Below are 15,392 nucleotides of genomic sequence, written 5' to 3' on the forward strand. Positions count from 1 at the left end.
TAAAAAAGATATTGGTGAAGATTTGAGGAAAATCCATTAAAGATTAATGAAGTTATTGGAACTAGTTTTGGATTTGCGACGTCATAAACGAGCAGGTGTCCCATATGTTATGTAATATAAAATGCATGAATTTTAAATCTTTAATGGTTTGTGATGACCTACTTTTGTTTTCTTTGTAGGAACAGGTGTGAAATGACTTGTCTAATGATACAGTGAAAGTACAGTAAAAATCATTTTCAATTCTGAGAAAATGACATTTCATTGATATTTTTTACTTCGGGGGTAACTTCTATTAACTTTTTATTCTTTAATGGATTTTCCTCAAACCCTTGACAATCTCTTATTTTTTTCTGCTATTTACACAATAAACCTTTTGTCAGGTTGAAATTTCCATATCAGCGCAGAAGTCATTGTACATGTAGGCTACGCATTCAGACCGCATAACTCTAGTAAAGGATTTGACAGCCGACTATTATGGGGCGCCAAGTGTCCGCCAGTATATTTTGTCCAAATCAAGTCATTTCGTACACAAAATATGTTTTTATTCAGACGAAAATCATTTCGTCATGACGCTGTTTTATTTCGTATACGAAATTTATTTTTTGTCACATAAAATTAATTTCGTCTCGACGAAATGCACGAAATAAATTTTGTCTAGACAAAATGTAATTACGTCCACAAACTTTATTTGGCGTGCCATACGAAATGAATTTTGATCAAACGAAATGGCGCACCAAATGTCCGATGTTTAATTCCGTCCAATTCACGCCATTCCGTACACAAAATTTGTTTTTGTTCATATGAAAATCATTTCGTCATGATGCAATTTTATTTCGTATACGAAATTATTCTTGTCACACAAAATAAATTTTCGTCGAGACAAAATGTAATTTCGTCCACAAAATTTATTTCGTACACACGAAATGAATTTTGATCTAACGAAATGGCACCCCAAGCGTTCCAAGGAAAATTCTGTAGGAAAATTTGTGTTTCACTCCATCGAAATTCATTTCGTCATGATGCAGTGTGATTTCGTATACGAAATTTATTTTGTGTCACACTTATAATCAATTTCGTCGAGACGAAATAAAATTGCGTCCTCAAAATTCATTTCGTTGCGATGCGAATATCTATTCCGTCGATGAAATGATTTTGTGTCACATCACAAAAAATTCCGTCGACAAAATGATTTTGTGTCACATCACAAAAAATTCTGTCCATGTAAAATAATTCTGTCTCCTCTTTCTGGCAGGGTATATGAGATCGTCGCTGATTGGCTGCACCTTGCTCAAGCCGATCTTCGATCGATCGATATCCGGCCGCGGGACGGTCACACTCACAGGTCGGCATGTTGGTGAACCTTTCTTGTTTAGCTTGGATTTCACGTTATTCATGCCAACAAGAGCTGCAAACAACTTCTCTAATTGGTAGAATGTGGACGGACATTGCATTCGTAAGTTCAGCTATGTTTGAATTACGTTGAAAACAAAATGGGAAATCGTAGTGGTTGCCATACGCATACCTGCTACTTTCATTTGCAAGAAGCTGTGTACTGTAAAAATTATAGTCCCATGTATTCAAGTTTGTGTACTGTAGTCAGACAAAGGGGGGGGGGGGGATTGGTCTTTTCTGCACACCTAAAATGGTGAGGAATTATACAGGCTGAAGATATTTTGGCCTAGAACTTAGCAAATAATGTAAAATTCATACAGAGCAAAATGCTGAAAATTTCATTGAAATCAGATGACAAATATATTTTTTTTTAATTTGAAAGAACAAATTTATTCAACAGTTTGGGCATGTTGGGCGGGCTTGGCCGCAACTTGGCGCAAGTTTACCCAGCCTCACTAACCTTGTACCCCGGGGCCGGGGCACTTGAACAAAAAAGTGGTGGGGGTGTGCCGCAGGAGAGACAAAAACGGGGGCCTTGGGCTTGGAGCGGGCGTATTGTAAAAAGGATGGTCCTCGGAACGGGGTTTGGAACTAAAATTTTGTGAAATGGGGGTCCTTGGAAGTTGGAACGGATCGATCGCCAGCGTGTGAGTACGTGCGTATGCATCCCTATGGAACGGGCATCCGTGATGCAGCTAGCGCAGCCTCCGCCGGGTGCGCTCGCTCAGAGACGATGGTCGGACAGCGCTCTGTGGCCGCTTTTCACCAAAATTGCAGCAGATCAATGCAACCGGAATGGCGTAACGAAAAATATGCGAAGCTTTGGAGTGAATTTCTTCTTTTTTCTAGATAAGAACAAAATGCTTTGCCTTGGAGCAGCTTTCTTTGTTTTTTTCTCAATAAGACAAAAATGCTATGCCTTGGCTTGGAACGGAAATTTGGGTGTAAAAATGGGGGTCCCCTCCGCGGCACATACCCACTATGCATTATATACCGAGTGCCCCCCCCCCCGGGCCTCGTACTAGTGTGAGTGCCCTAGCCTAGGCTACTCCACTTACACGTATTGCGATGTTTCAGTCTTGATTCAGGCCCTCTTCAAATTCAGCTCCTCTGTAATTATGCTCTCGCAGACAAAGTCCGGAGGGGGCATATAAAAGCGTTCCACCTGTCCATTGATTTGCCTGCCTCCCCCCCACCCCCACTTGGTTTCAGTGCAATAAATTGAAATATATTTGATTGTTTTTTTTTTTAAATTTAGGTGTGTTGGTAGATGACACTCTAGGCACCGTGCCTATTAATTCCTGTGTTAAAAAAGTGAGTGCACGCGAATTAAAAGTTGGACTTAAATTACTAGATTTTAACATGGAACTCCATTAAGAAAACTATTTTTAATTAGTCCCTAGATACTACTTCTTTTCTTGGGGTATTGAAGCCTATTCGTCCAGAACTTGCTCAACTTTTGCGACTAGCCTTGTCGCCATAGGGTTGTACACATCCTTGTTTAATACTGATTGTCACGTGACACGGCAATGTGTGTGTGTCGTTAGGCTGTTTGGCCTGTATTCAAGGCGTTCTATCCGTTATGATTTTATATTGAAGCAGAATACATCAGGTATAGGCCCATGTCAAGTCAAATCGATACAGGGATCGAGGAGGGGGGAGGGGTAGAGCAAAAAATTCCCAGTCACATGGATTGAAAATGATATTTTTTAATGATTGTTCATGCATTAGGGCAAACCCCTGTGTGGCAGGAGCATGATGAGTAAAAAAAATGAAATAGTAGAAAGAAAGAGGCCGAAACATATGGCACGTGGGAATAAAGTTGCTTTATATGTTCCAAGCGAATGAAGCAAGCGAGAAAAAAACCTTTCGTGCAAATCTAAATTTGAGACAGATATCTTACCTTACACTTTTCCTAATTTTGGTTTCTTTAATTCCCTTCATTTTTTTATATCTTGGTTGTACGTAGAACATTCGGGGGGCATGCACTGGGCATAACCCTGGCTTGTGTACCCCAGTGCTAAATCAGCAGGTGGGTTTTGATATCTCTGGATATTTAGCAATTTTAAAACTTTTTATAGAATGGATGAGAAAATCCCTGCAATCTGATTGGTTGAGAGCAATGCAAAAATTTTACTGGGCTGCATGAACGATATCCCGATAATCAAAACGCAACGATATCCACTGTAAACAAGCAATCGCCCGAAAAGGTGATGTCATCGCGCATGTACTGTTACCGTCACTTGTTTACGTCAAAATTTGAATTTCGATCAAAGCAGAATGAATCAAAGGATGCAAAATGATCTGTAAGTACAAATACGGTACCGTAATTGTCATTGGGATTAAAACTGCCCACATACTCGTTAGTTGGCATGCCCGTTAGTTGAGAAGTCCAGACATACATGTACGATCTAACGTTAGATCTATACTGCCCTGGGCTGGCTGTGCACAGCCAAATATCCACTGCAGGCCCAGGCAGGCGCTGGCCCCCGGCGCGGCCCGCATACACACACACACAGCTACATGTATTGGAGGTCGGAGGCTGCCTCAACTGCTCAAGATATAGTCAATGCAAAGCTGTATCTGGCATTTTGGGTATAACAATATCTTTGTGGCAACATTATCCAGTTAAGCCCATATTTATGTTGTCCAGGGTTATCAAAGTGTCTGCGCTCTGCATTAGATTTTGGAATTTTCATGCATCGATCCGGTAAAAAAATCATGTGTCCGGTAAATTAAATTTACCGGACGCATGAAATTATCATGCATCCAGTAAATCATTAATTTTTGTGGTTTATTAAAAAAAAATTCCATTCTATAAAACAGATGATGCATGGGTTTCTTTCGTGGGTCAGTGGAACTGTGTGCATGTGGTTACCTTGTACACAGAGTTCCTACTGACCCACTCTAACGCATCATTTGTATATAGATGGCTACTATTTTTTATTAAATCGCGAGTGTAGACCTAAATGTAATTATAGAAAAACATTTCGTTAAGGTTTTTATTTTTTTGACCCCCCCCCCCCAATAAAAGAAGGAAAAACAATTATAAACGAAGTTATAATATACACCCCTTTAATGATTTCGCTTTTTCTTCTCTCTTTTCCCCTCCTTTTTTTTGGGGGGGGGACCTTTTCGGGGGGCACCACCCCTAGCCATGCGCCACCAAATAAAGAGACGAGCGAGCAAAACTTTTGTCACCCAATACAAATATCAATTTTGTGATATATTTTGACACTACATTTGGGATGATTCTCGCATGAATTTTTCTTTCATTTGCTTTTTTATGGCCGTTTATTTCCCAGTCTTCCCTTTCTCTCCCCCCCCCCTCTCTCTTTCTTTCTTTCTTTCCTTTTCTCTTATCTGGATTTTTTTTCTGGTGAAATCCACTAGGGATCAAGGGCCAGCCTGCATGCCCCTGCAGCGGTTTACGCCTCTGCCGTGGTATACGCATGATCTTAACCCTAAAAAGACTGAATCAGCCCCCCCCTCGACATTTTTCGTGATAAATCCGCCGCGCAAATCTTTTTGACCGCGTTGCTCGCTGACTTTTTACTTTCAAGTCTCGCGCAACTTTTGAGACCAAAATTGTGACCCCCGGGTACACAGTTTCGAAATTACGCAACATTTCATTCCTGCATGCAGACCCAAAATTACTCAAAAACGTGAATTTGTGTACAAATCCAATACAAATAGTGTTTTTAGCCAAAATTCATAAATGTATTATTTTTCCTTCTACTGCTTAAAATCAATTTATTTTATCTTTTTCATGGTCAAAATAAGGTCCCTGACAATTTCCATTGAAAAAACAATGAAAAACAAAGTCGAAAAACAATGAAATACATAAGAAATTTAGAAAACAATAGAATACATAAGAAAATAAACATGATGTTGAAATTTTTAAAAAATAAATTTGATCAGATGCCTATCTAGAGTAGGTGAAACAAAAATTAGCATTTCAGGGGCATTTTTTTATTAATTAGAGCAAACTAATGATTTTACGCAAAAATTAGCATAATTAATGAAACATGAGATTTTTTGCATAATTTGATGTGATAATTTGGTAGATTATGCCATGGGTAATGTGTGCCAATTTTCGTCGCGATCGCGCAATCGACGTCCGAGATCATAAGGGGGCGCTGAATCAGCCCCCCTCCCCAGTCTTCTTAGGCATCGAAATAGCCCAGTCTATTTAGGGTTAATCATGATTAAAACTAGAGGTAAATCCAAGATTTTCCAAAGTAGGGGGGGGTGGGGTGAATTTTCTCAAGTACAATTAGACAACTCCCAAAAAAAGTTCTCACTTAAAAAAAAACGGTCATTTTGTCTCACGTAAAGTGATGGTCACTAAAAATGAAAGTCATTTCGTTCGCGTGATATTCGGCAAGCTCCCCCCAAAAAAATAAATAAGAAAAGGGAAAGTCATTTTGTCCATGTTATATTTGGCAACCCCCCCAAAAAAAATTAAAATTAAAAAAAAGGTTTTAACTGTAATAATGATCGAAGGTAATTTTGTCTTGCGTAAAATTTGACAAATGAAAAATAAGATTGTCACTAAAAAAATGAATGTAATTTTGACCCACATAAAATTTGGCAAGCCCCCCCCCAAAAAAAAAAATGAAAAGGTTTTAACAAGCAAAAAAAAGGCTAAAAAGAGAAAGAAGAGACAAGAATATGAACGAAATATATCCCCATTACAAATAATGCTGTGATCATCATAAGGGAGGGGTCGCATAACTAATATAATTCCAAAATATTTACTATAAATCTCAATAGGGGGATCGTGTAGAAATGCTCACCAACAGTGAGCATTAATATAATCCATTTTAATTTCAACTAATTTTATAAAGTATTAAATGTCTTCCCACCAAATGAAAGTCATATCGCATAACTCCAATTTGTATTAAGGCGTACATTTACCAAAGTCTTGGGTTTGAAATCAGATTCAGAACAGCATTGTCCAACCGGCAACCCATATTTTGGGTAATGTCGCCTACATGTATGAGGTCCAAACATTAACATTAATCATTGGTACTAGGAGTGTGTGTGTGTATTTTGAGTTTTTGACAGACGTATATCAATCAGGTTTGATTATTTACGTCTGGGACCGACCTTTAATGTCACAATCCGAAAGACGTGATCAGGGCTCGAACCTCTGCATCAATGTGTAACTTCCCCACAGCTTGGAGTGGGTGACACCATAGGAGTGGATGACACCATAGTAATAATAATATTCCACATATTTATATAGCGCTTAATGCATCGGAACGACGTCTCTAAGAGACTAAGCGCTTTCCAGACTCAGTATTACCACGGTCATCAGAACCTTGTATGCCTGCGTACAATGAATGCACCTTCTCCACTCCCTGGGGAGCACTCCAACAAGAGTTCCAAGACTCAATTGCTAGGCATACTACATTATACATAGGCTTTCACATCCTACCAGGTACCCATTTAACACCTGGTGGAGAGTGGCAAAGTGGATTAACGCCTTGCCAAAGGACGCTAGTCCATGGCGGGATTCGAACACACGACCCTCTGATAGTACAGGCCAAGTTTGAATTTGGAGTCGGCAGGTCAAAACACATTAAATATGCAATTTAGTTTCCGCATGATAATGTCTTTTTTATGAGTTATGAAATATTCTACTTATTTGAACAAATTTGGGTGTGTAGGTAGATGATACCAATACAGGCTAAGTTCGAATTCGGAATATGCTGGTCAAAGATCACAGCTCATTAAATATGCGAGTTGGATTCCTCACGATATCTTATCAAAAAGTCATCAGATTTTTTAAAATTTGGGTGTGTTGGTAGATGATGATGCACAGCATTTATATAGTGCCATATATCTGTTAAAGACATTCCAAGGCGTATTGGAGGAGCCAGCCAATCTGGGTCGCCTACAAGGGTGCGCACACAGAACTGTGACCCGCAGGTATCTCCTCCCAATTACTGGTTGGGGGTATCCAGGTGGACCACTACACTGGGTCATAATATGCGAGTTGGTTTCCTCATAATAACTTATAAATATTCAACAGATTTTTTTTAAATGGGTGTTTAGGTAGATGACACCAAAATACAGGCTGAGATCGAATTAAGAGTCGGTCGAAGCTAATTAACGGCTATGCGAGATCAGCTCATAAAGAAAGTTGCATGTGTCATACATGTACCTTGATTTTCTGCTGCACGGCGGCATAAAAAGTACCCTTGAGTGGCCTAGCCCGAGGACTATGTCACAATTGTCATGAATATTCATTACATGGGCTGATGATATCACATCCCACTTTCCTTTTCCTTGATAGTTAATATTGTACACAAAATTATAATTGCTTCATTTTGTCATGTGTAATTGATATGTCTCCATTCTAATTAAGTAAGTTGCTGTGATCCAATTGTTACTTGTAATTTTTTTTTAATAAACCTAATTTCATACAAAATGCAAAAGAACAAGTGGGGGTATGACATCAGTTTGCTCACTGAATATTCATGCATGCCCAGAACTGTTCCACAGGAATATATTTTAAATTCAACAACTTTGCTATTTTCCGATTTTGATCAAATTTCCAGCATTTTTCTCTGTGAATTTTACTCTATTTCTTGAGACATAATCAATTAAGAATATCTTCAACCCGGAGCAATCATGTTGGTATTGGAATAATGTTACATGTAGGCCTATTAAGCACTAACACCTATTGTTCTACTTGGCCCGGCCAGAGGCAAGACTTCCAGATTGATGCTCTTTCAAGAATTGAATTACATCCTGGATAGAAATTATGAGCTTGTCTTGTAATGGTTTGGGGATGAAGGGATCAGACCAGTGCCGTAACTAATACCCCTTTCATAAACCCAATTATTTTGCTAATAGCAGTATAATTTGGTCGTAAAATCGGAGGAGGACCAGAGTTATCCGCTTTATTTTGATGCTGCAATTATCCGCAGCAGCATCGGGACCAGATTTTGACTTTATGAACGCATTTCTAAATGCGGATAATTGCCATGGAGCGGTCACAAGGTCACCCTTTTCCGAAACAACCGCATCGGAGGGGGTGTGTGTGTGCAATTGCCATGAAGATTATCCTCCTTTTTCAGGACGGGCGCTTGTAAAAATAGTACGGATTGTTTTCAGAGTTTATGAACACAATTTTTATTGAATTATCCGCATTACTCTTAGGCGGCTAATTGGAGGATAGGTTTATGAAAGGGGTATAAGATTTTTTTTTCTCAGGGGGAGGGGGTCAACTTGGGGTCCTTGCTTTTTCAGGGGGGCACCATTTTGTTCTCTGTGTGTGTATATGTGTCACAAGGGTGGATCAGACTTTCGCCAATAGGGGATGGGGCCCAAAATTATCTTCAGGTCTATATTTTCCCTGATCAGTCACTTCTTAGCTTTATTCTTATAAAATAACATCAATATGAAATAATCACGTAGGCCTTATATAAAAAGTGCAAAGGCAAGCAATTTTTTTTCTTACTTTTTTTGGAACTTTTATATATGTATTTAGGATGTATTTTGTCCTGAAAATTTAACATTCTAGGCACCGTTTGTGATCCTGAACAAGATGTGTGTGTTCTAGATAATTACTGAGAATGCCAAGCACGAACATAATTTTTAATAAGTGTTCTAGCATGATCCTGTTAAGGACTGTTTAACCATGAGGATGGTACATATTTCAATAATGGGAATGCGAAGCACGAGCTGAAAATTGTTGACATTCCGACCTAAAAAAAATGGTCATTTGTTCTATGCACTAGATCATAAAATGATAGGTACGTAACTAAATAATTGATGCGAGTGCAAATTGGGAATTTGAGTGTGGCAAACTGATTCTGTTTGGTTCTGCTTGCGTAGACTGGGGCCCGTTTCTCAACACCGTTAAGTCTTCTAACTTCTTAACTAAATTGGAAATAGTTAGCTACCTGTTAGCGAACTGTTTCACGAATCCCTCTTTGCCAAGATCGGGGACAACTTGACCAAATAGTTATGACATCTCCAAACCTGTCATAACTTACTTCTTTCTTAAGGGTCAAGTCCACCTCAGAAAAAATGTTGATTTGAATCAATGGAGAAAGACCAGACAAGCACAATGCTGAAAATTTCATCAAAATCGGATGTAAAATAATAAATTAATGACATTTCAAAGTTTCGCTTATTTTGAACAAAATAGTTATATTAACGAGCCAGTTACATTCAAATGAGTCGATGATGTCACTCACTATTTCTTTTGTTTTTTTATTGTTTGAATTATACAATATTTCATTTTTTACAAATTTGACAATTAGGACCTCCTTGCCTGAAGCACAAAATGTTAAAATAATGTAATTCCACGTGTTCAGGGAGGAATGACACTTCATTTCACATGACAATGACGAGAAAATAAAAATAATTCATATTTCATATAATAGATTACAAAAGAAATAGTGAGTGATGTCATCAGTTTCTCATTTGCATATCGACCGAGATGTGCATAACTGTTTTGTGAAATGAAGCGAAACTTTAGAATGCCATAACTTATTTTACATGCAATTTTGATGAAATTTTCAGTGTTATGGTTGTTGAATTTTTCTCTTTTTATTCAAATAAAGTTTTTGTTGGAGTGGACTTGTCCTTTATGTAGTGATATCATGTGGATAGACTGTGACATTCAAATGAGCCTCGAAATTTGAAAATTTTATTACGTAATAATTTAAAGAAAAATGAATTATATAGCAAACAAGTGGGATAAATCATTCAATAGTAATTGTAATGCACAGAAATTATAACAAGTGTTAATTTAAGGTAGTAAAATAATTGAATTGACAAAGATTCTACCACTTCAGGTCATCCATAATTGGACTCGTTTTCAGACCCTTATCAAAATTTTAATAAATTCTTCCTCTAATATACGCATAGCATTCATAAAATTGTGCGTTTAGGTATCTAAAGAGTTTAACAATCCATGATAATATATTTTTTGATGATGTTTGGAATCCTGAAAATCTGTTTGATTATCATCATGTTAAAGGCAAAAAGAAGCTGCTGAAAACTGCTTATCTAAAAAAAAAAGAGCCAATGGAGTAAATTAGAGAGTCAAAAGGGGGCCTAAGCTTTCGATCCTAGCAGAATCTTCGTCGGAGGCAAAATGACAAACATATAAAGTGGAACAACCATGATATAGACCACAAACATCCAACAGCAACACTAGAAACCATCATGTTAGGAAGAAAGCCTTATGGTTTACTTACGTAAACTATTCAAATTTTATATCTTGGGATAAATATCTCAATGTCCACTTACATGTGATTTTTTTTATCATGATATGAATTAGTGTTAATTTCATTTCCTCAGAAATTTAATGCCCATGTCTGCATGTTTAAGTACTTTTTAAGCATATTTTGCCTCTATTTTTTGCAACTTTTGGAAAATTTGCTATTTTGTGACTAAGGCTACGTCTGGTATGTACTTTCCACCAATAGTATCAATATGATATTAATGGATTCTAGTTAATCCTTTTGGGTAATTTTGGAACTAATTCTGTGTTTGGTAGATAAATAGGACTAACTTGTCCAGGTGTTGAGAAACGGGCCCCTGCTGATGAGTAGGCCTAGAGTTTTTATGCCCCTGCAGATGAAGCCCGGAGGGGGCATTAAGTGTTGCCCCTGTCAGCCCCCCCCCCTTGGTTTCCGCGCAATAACTTGAAAAACATTCAATGGATTTTAAAAAATTTGGTGTGTAGGTAGATGTCACCAAAATACAGGCTAAGTTCACAGCTCATTATGCAAGTTGGTTCAAAATTTATTTTTTTGATTATATTTATATGCGTATTGATTTCTGCATGATATTAAGTTCAATCATATTGAATGGATTTCTGATCGCGTTAACTGGGGCCCAGGTTGGCACGTTTTAACCAGTGTGTTTTAAAACACATTTTTTTTACTTGTGTGTTATAAATAAATCCTCTTTCTCTTCCCCCCTTTACTCTTTCTTGATTGCTTTGTCATGTTCCTCTTCTCCCTGTTCAATCTTGCACAGCAATCAATATTAAGAATATCATTTTAACAAACAAATCTATGTGATTAGCTCACTTTTATCTACAATAAATTCGTAAACATGGCAGGGCCACACAACATTCAAGACTATTTTTGGAATGCATGCATGGTTACGCAGTTATGATATACACAAGTGCATATTATCAGATCCCGAATTGCTTAAAAACTTGATTTCATGTACAACTCAATGTGAGTCATTGCCAAAATTTGTATCTGTATCATTATTTTCAGAAATTGCTGAAAATTTCTATTAGTAATAAATTTGAAAATCTGTACATAAGAAAAATGAAAAAGTAAAAAAAAAAAACATTACCAGTAACCTACATAGACTGGGCTATTTCATTTCCTAAGAAGACTGGGGGGGGGGGCTTTATGATCTGGGCAGTCAATCATGGGATCACAGCGATGATTGGCAAACGCATTACCCATGGTATATTCTAAAAAACTATAATCAAATTTTGCCTAAATCTCATTGCTAATTTATGCGTAAAATCAAAAGTTTGCTCTAATTAACTAAATAATGCCCCTGAAATGATCACTTTTGGTTCACAGACTCAATATATTTCAACATCACACTTATTTTCTTATGTGTTTATTGTTGTTTCAATGGAAATAGTCGGGGACCATATTTGACCGTAAAAAAGTTGAAATTAATTGATTTTAATCAGTAAAAGGAAATATAATGGCACATTTATGAATTATGGCTAAAAACACTATTTCCATAGATTTGTACGCAAATTCACATTTTTCCAGCAACTTTTGGTCTGCATGCACTTCCAAAATGTTGTGTAATTTCGAAAGCACATACCAGGGGGTCGCAATTTTGGTCTCAAAAGTTGCGCGAGACTCGAAAAAGTGAGTGAGTGATGCTGTAAGTCTGTGAGTGATGCGGTAAAAAAAATTGCGCAGTGGATTTATTGCAAAATATGACAAGGGGGTAAATCAGCCCCCAGTCTCATAAGGGTTAAAAACATTATATAGGCCTACTGATTGTTTTTAATATACATTTGATCAGAATTCCTGAATTAAAAAAATAAGTAGTTCAAGGGCTATATTTATAGGTTTGAATTGAATTTGTATTTTATGCCCTAAAATTGGTATAATTGATTCAAATGAAATAAAGCATATTGATTTACCTGAAATGAAATTAAGCTTTGAAACCCAATGTATATCAATTTTTCCATTGTGCAAATTCTCCTCGCCCCCCCCCCCTCGATTGACAAGACTCAGGACACCTAGGGACAACACGTATATAATCATGTATTAGGAATGAAATGTCATATTACTTATAGTGTTTTTTTTTGTAGGCATTCAATTTCCATGATTTAGTAATTTGGGGGGAAATATCAACTTTTCTGTTCAAAATTCATAAACAAAATTGTGGTAATCTCTTATTAAAACATCAAGAACTGAAATCTTATTTTATTAGTGTATAGTTTAATTGATTTACAGAAAATTGCATCATAAAACAATAAAAAACATTTTTTACTACAATTCTGCGGGGGCATCTGTTTCCTTTGGACACGTCAAACTTTCTTAATTATGTGTAATTGATTCTATGACATGTGTTTACATTTGCTGCAGATTCCCATTCAGCCATTGGACTGAACCGGTACCAAGACCGGAACTGTAACACAGTAAGGATGGTCAATATGAAGCGAGCTTCATTGAATTCCTCCAAGAGCTCTGTACTCTGTTCTGATCATTTTGAAGATGCTTGCTTTGACCTGGGCAGACGATACGTCTTAAACAGGATGCTGTCCCAACCATATTTGATTTCCCGCCTCGTCTTCAGAAGGTACAGTGGATCTATATCATACATGCGTTCTAAAGAAATATATATTCTGTTTTATCTACCTTTGTTTTGATAGAACATTGCTTTAATTATTCAATTTTCAGTAGCAAAATAGAGATGAAAATTATCCTAATCAGGAGGATAACCATGGACCGGGGCCTATACTGTGTATTTACAGTAAACTACTAAATAAATATATTTTTTAAAATTTGGTTTAACTCATAATCCTGGGCTACTTTGAGATTGCATAGCCCAGGGAGGGGGAGGTGGGCTTTTTTGGTCCCCCTCTTCAGATCTTGCCTCTGATCAAAACGAAAACCAATGCACACATCAACATCAATGTAATCTGCAAGCATGGAACTAAAGGTTACAGAATTCATTAAAATTTATTGTTAATAAATTATTTATTGTTAATAAATTAGTAATGCTAATTTATGCGTAATAGAGAATTCTTTGTTTTAAAGGTTAATCTCTAAAGAATTCCCGAAATTCTATGATTTCTAACAAAGTTGCTCAAAAATAAATGGTAAATGACATTTCTAATCTTATGTATTTTATTGTTTCTATAATTCCATATGTATTTCTTTGTTTTGGGGCCTTATGTATTTTATAGTTTTTTTAATGGGATCTGTTCATGGCACTATTCTGATTATAAAAAGCAAAGATTTGATTATTTTCAACCAATAAGTGCAAGAATAATGATAAATTTGTCAATTATGACTGAAAATAGAATTTCCATTGGATTAAATGTGTATACAAAATAATATTTTTGAGCAATTTTTGGTCCGACATAAACTCATAAAATGTTGCGTAACTGAATATCCGGGTGTCTCAAAAGCTCTGCAGAATTGACCAAAAAGTAATCATGGTACCTCATTTCTCATTGTGGACTTATCATGAAAAATGTGGATGGGGAGGGGAGCTTATTAAGCCCCCCCCCCCCCCGGGGCTAGATAGGGTTTATATATCATCATGTATATTTTTTTAAAAAATTATCTTGTTGCAAGTCACTGCAAAAGGTTTGATTTCTAAACGAATATTGTTCTTCATGGATAATCGAATATTTGATTGAAAAATTATCTTTGAATAGTTATCTTTTCATTCTTGTATCTGTTTTTGTTCAATATTCTTTTTTATTATTTTTTTATTAATTCGTCTCCTACAGAATTCACCCAAACCAAGGTATTTCCCAAAAGACTTTTCGATTCAGCAAACAACCTCCCAGATACTGCAAAGACACCAGTGCCAAAGTCTTCAGCACCTTAATTTCTCGAAGACCACTCCTACTGAATACCAGAAAGTCCAAGAGGGGTAAAGTGGAAGTCAACAACAATAATGGACTGTATTAAAACTTGGAGAAGAGGCTGAAAACCACACAGAAGTCCTACCTTATACATTACTTGCTTTTAAGTTTGGACAAACATTGATTTGCACAACTTTACAACAAAAAATTTACGCTGTGTGGATTCTGATTATTTAAAATAGCTCAATGAAAACGTTTATCACTGGGCATGTAACAAAAATGAATTCATTGAATTTGAAGATGTCTTACAGTATATTCATTCTGATTTGAATGTCAGAAGAGAAAAAAGTTTGTGAAAAGTAGGAATGACGGCAAGCTGACAGAAGAATAGAATACATGTAGGATAGAACAAGGCCACAGTTATAAATGAGCTGTTGGATAGAGACAAAAAGATGAATTAAGAATGGGGGTGATAGAGAAATAGAGACAGGAATTGGGGAGCCTGTGATGAATGCCTGAGAAAGTAAAAATTACCATATTTTATTTTTTTAAGGATTTGAACAGTCAGGAAGAATGTGGTCTTTTTTCTGTTGTTATTTCTCAAAATACTGGTATGTTTTGTGTACAGAAAGGGGTATAATCCTTTGCAATAATCACTCTCACAGAAAATATTAACTAATCAAAAGAAAAGTCAAATATTTCACTGATTTACAATTGTTCGGTCACTCTCATATCTAAAGTTACCCCCCCCCCCCATCATTTCAAGGTATTGGAGAGAGAGGTTGGGCAGGACATGGCTGTCAGCAGAAAAAAAATGCAGGGTGGGGCAAAACAATTTTGGGATATGTGCGAGGGAGCGAATGCGACAGAGCAGAATTTTGTGGGGGGGGGGATATATGCGAGAGAGCAAAATGACAGAAGGAAAATGCAGGGG

General features: G+C 36.8%; 1 long non-coding RNA gene across 2 annotated transcripts; it reads left to right on the forward strand.

Moving 5' to 3' along the window:
• The first annotated feature begins 1,241 nt into the window (after positions 1-1,241).
• On the forward strand, positions 1,242-15,024 carry LOC121410945. 2 transcript variants are annotated; one of them, XR_005969403.1, is made up of 3 exons: positions 1,242-1,453; positions 13,005-13,218; positions 14,381-15,024. It is a non-coding gene; the product is annotated as an uncharacterized LOC121410945 (long non-coding RNA). The 2 variants fall into 2 exon arrangements; XR_005969402.1 differs by lacking the exon at positions 1,242-1,453 and adding an exon at positions 2,641-3,698.
• The last annotated feature ends 368 nt before the right edge of the window (positions 15,025-15,392 follow it).

Source organism: Lytechinus variegatus, chromosome 3 (genome assembly GCF_018143015.1).
Source record: "Lytechinus variegatus isolate NC3 chromosome 3, Lvar_3.0, whole genome shotgun sequence".
NCBI lineage: Eukaryota > Metazoa > Echinodermata > Echinoidea > Temnopleuroida > Toxopneustidae > Lytechinus > Lytechinus variegatus.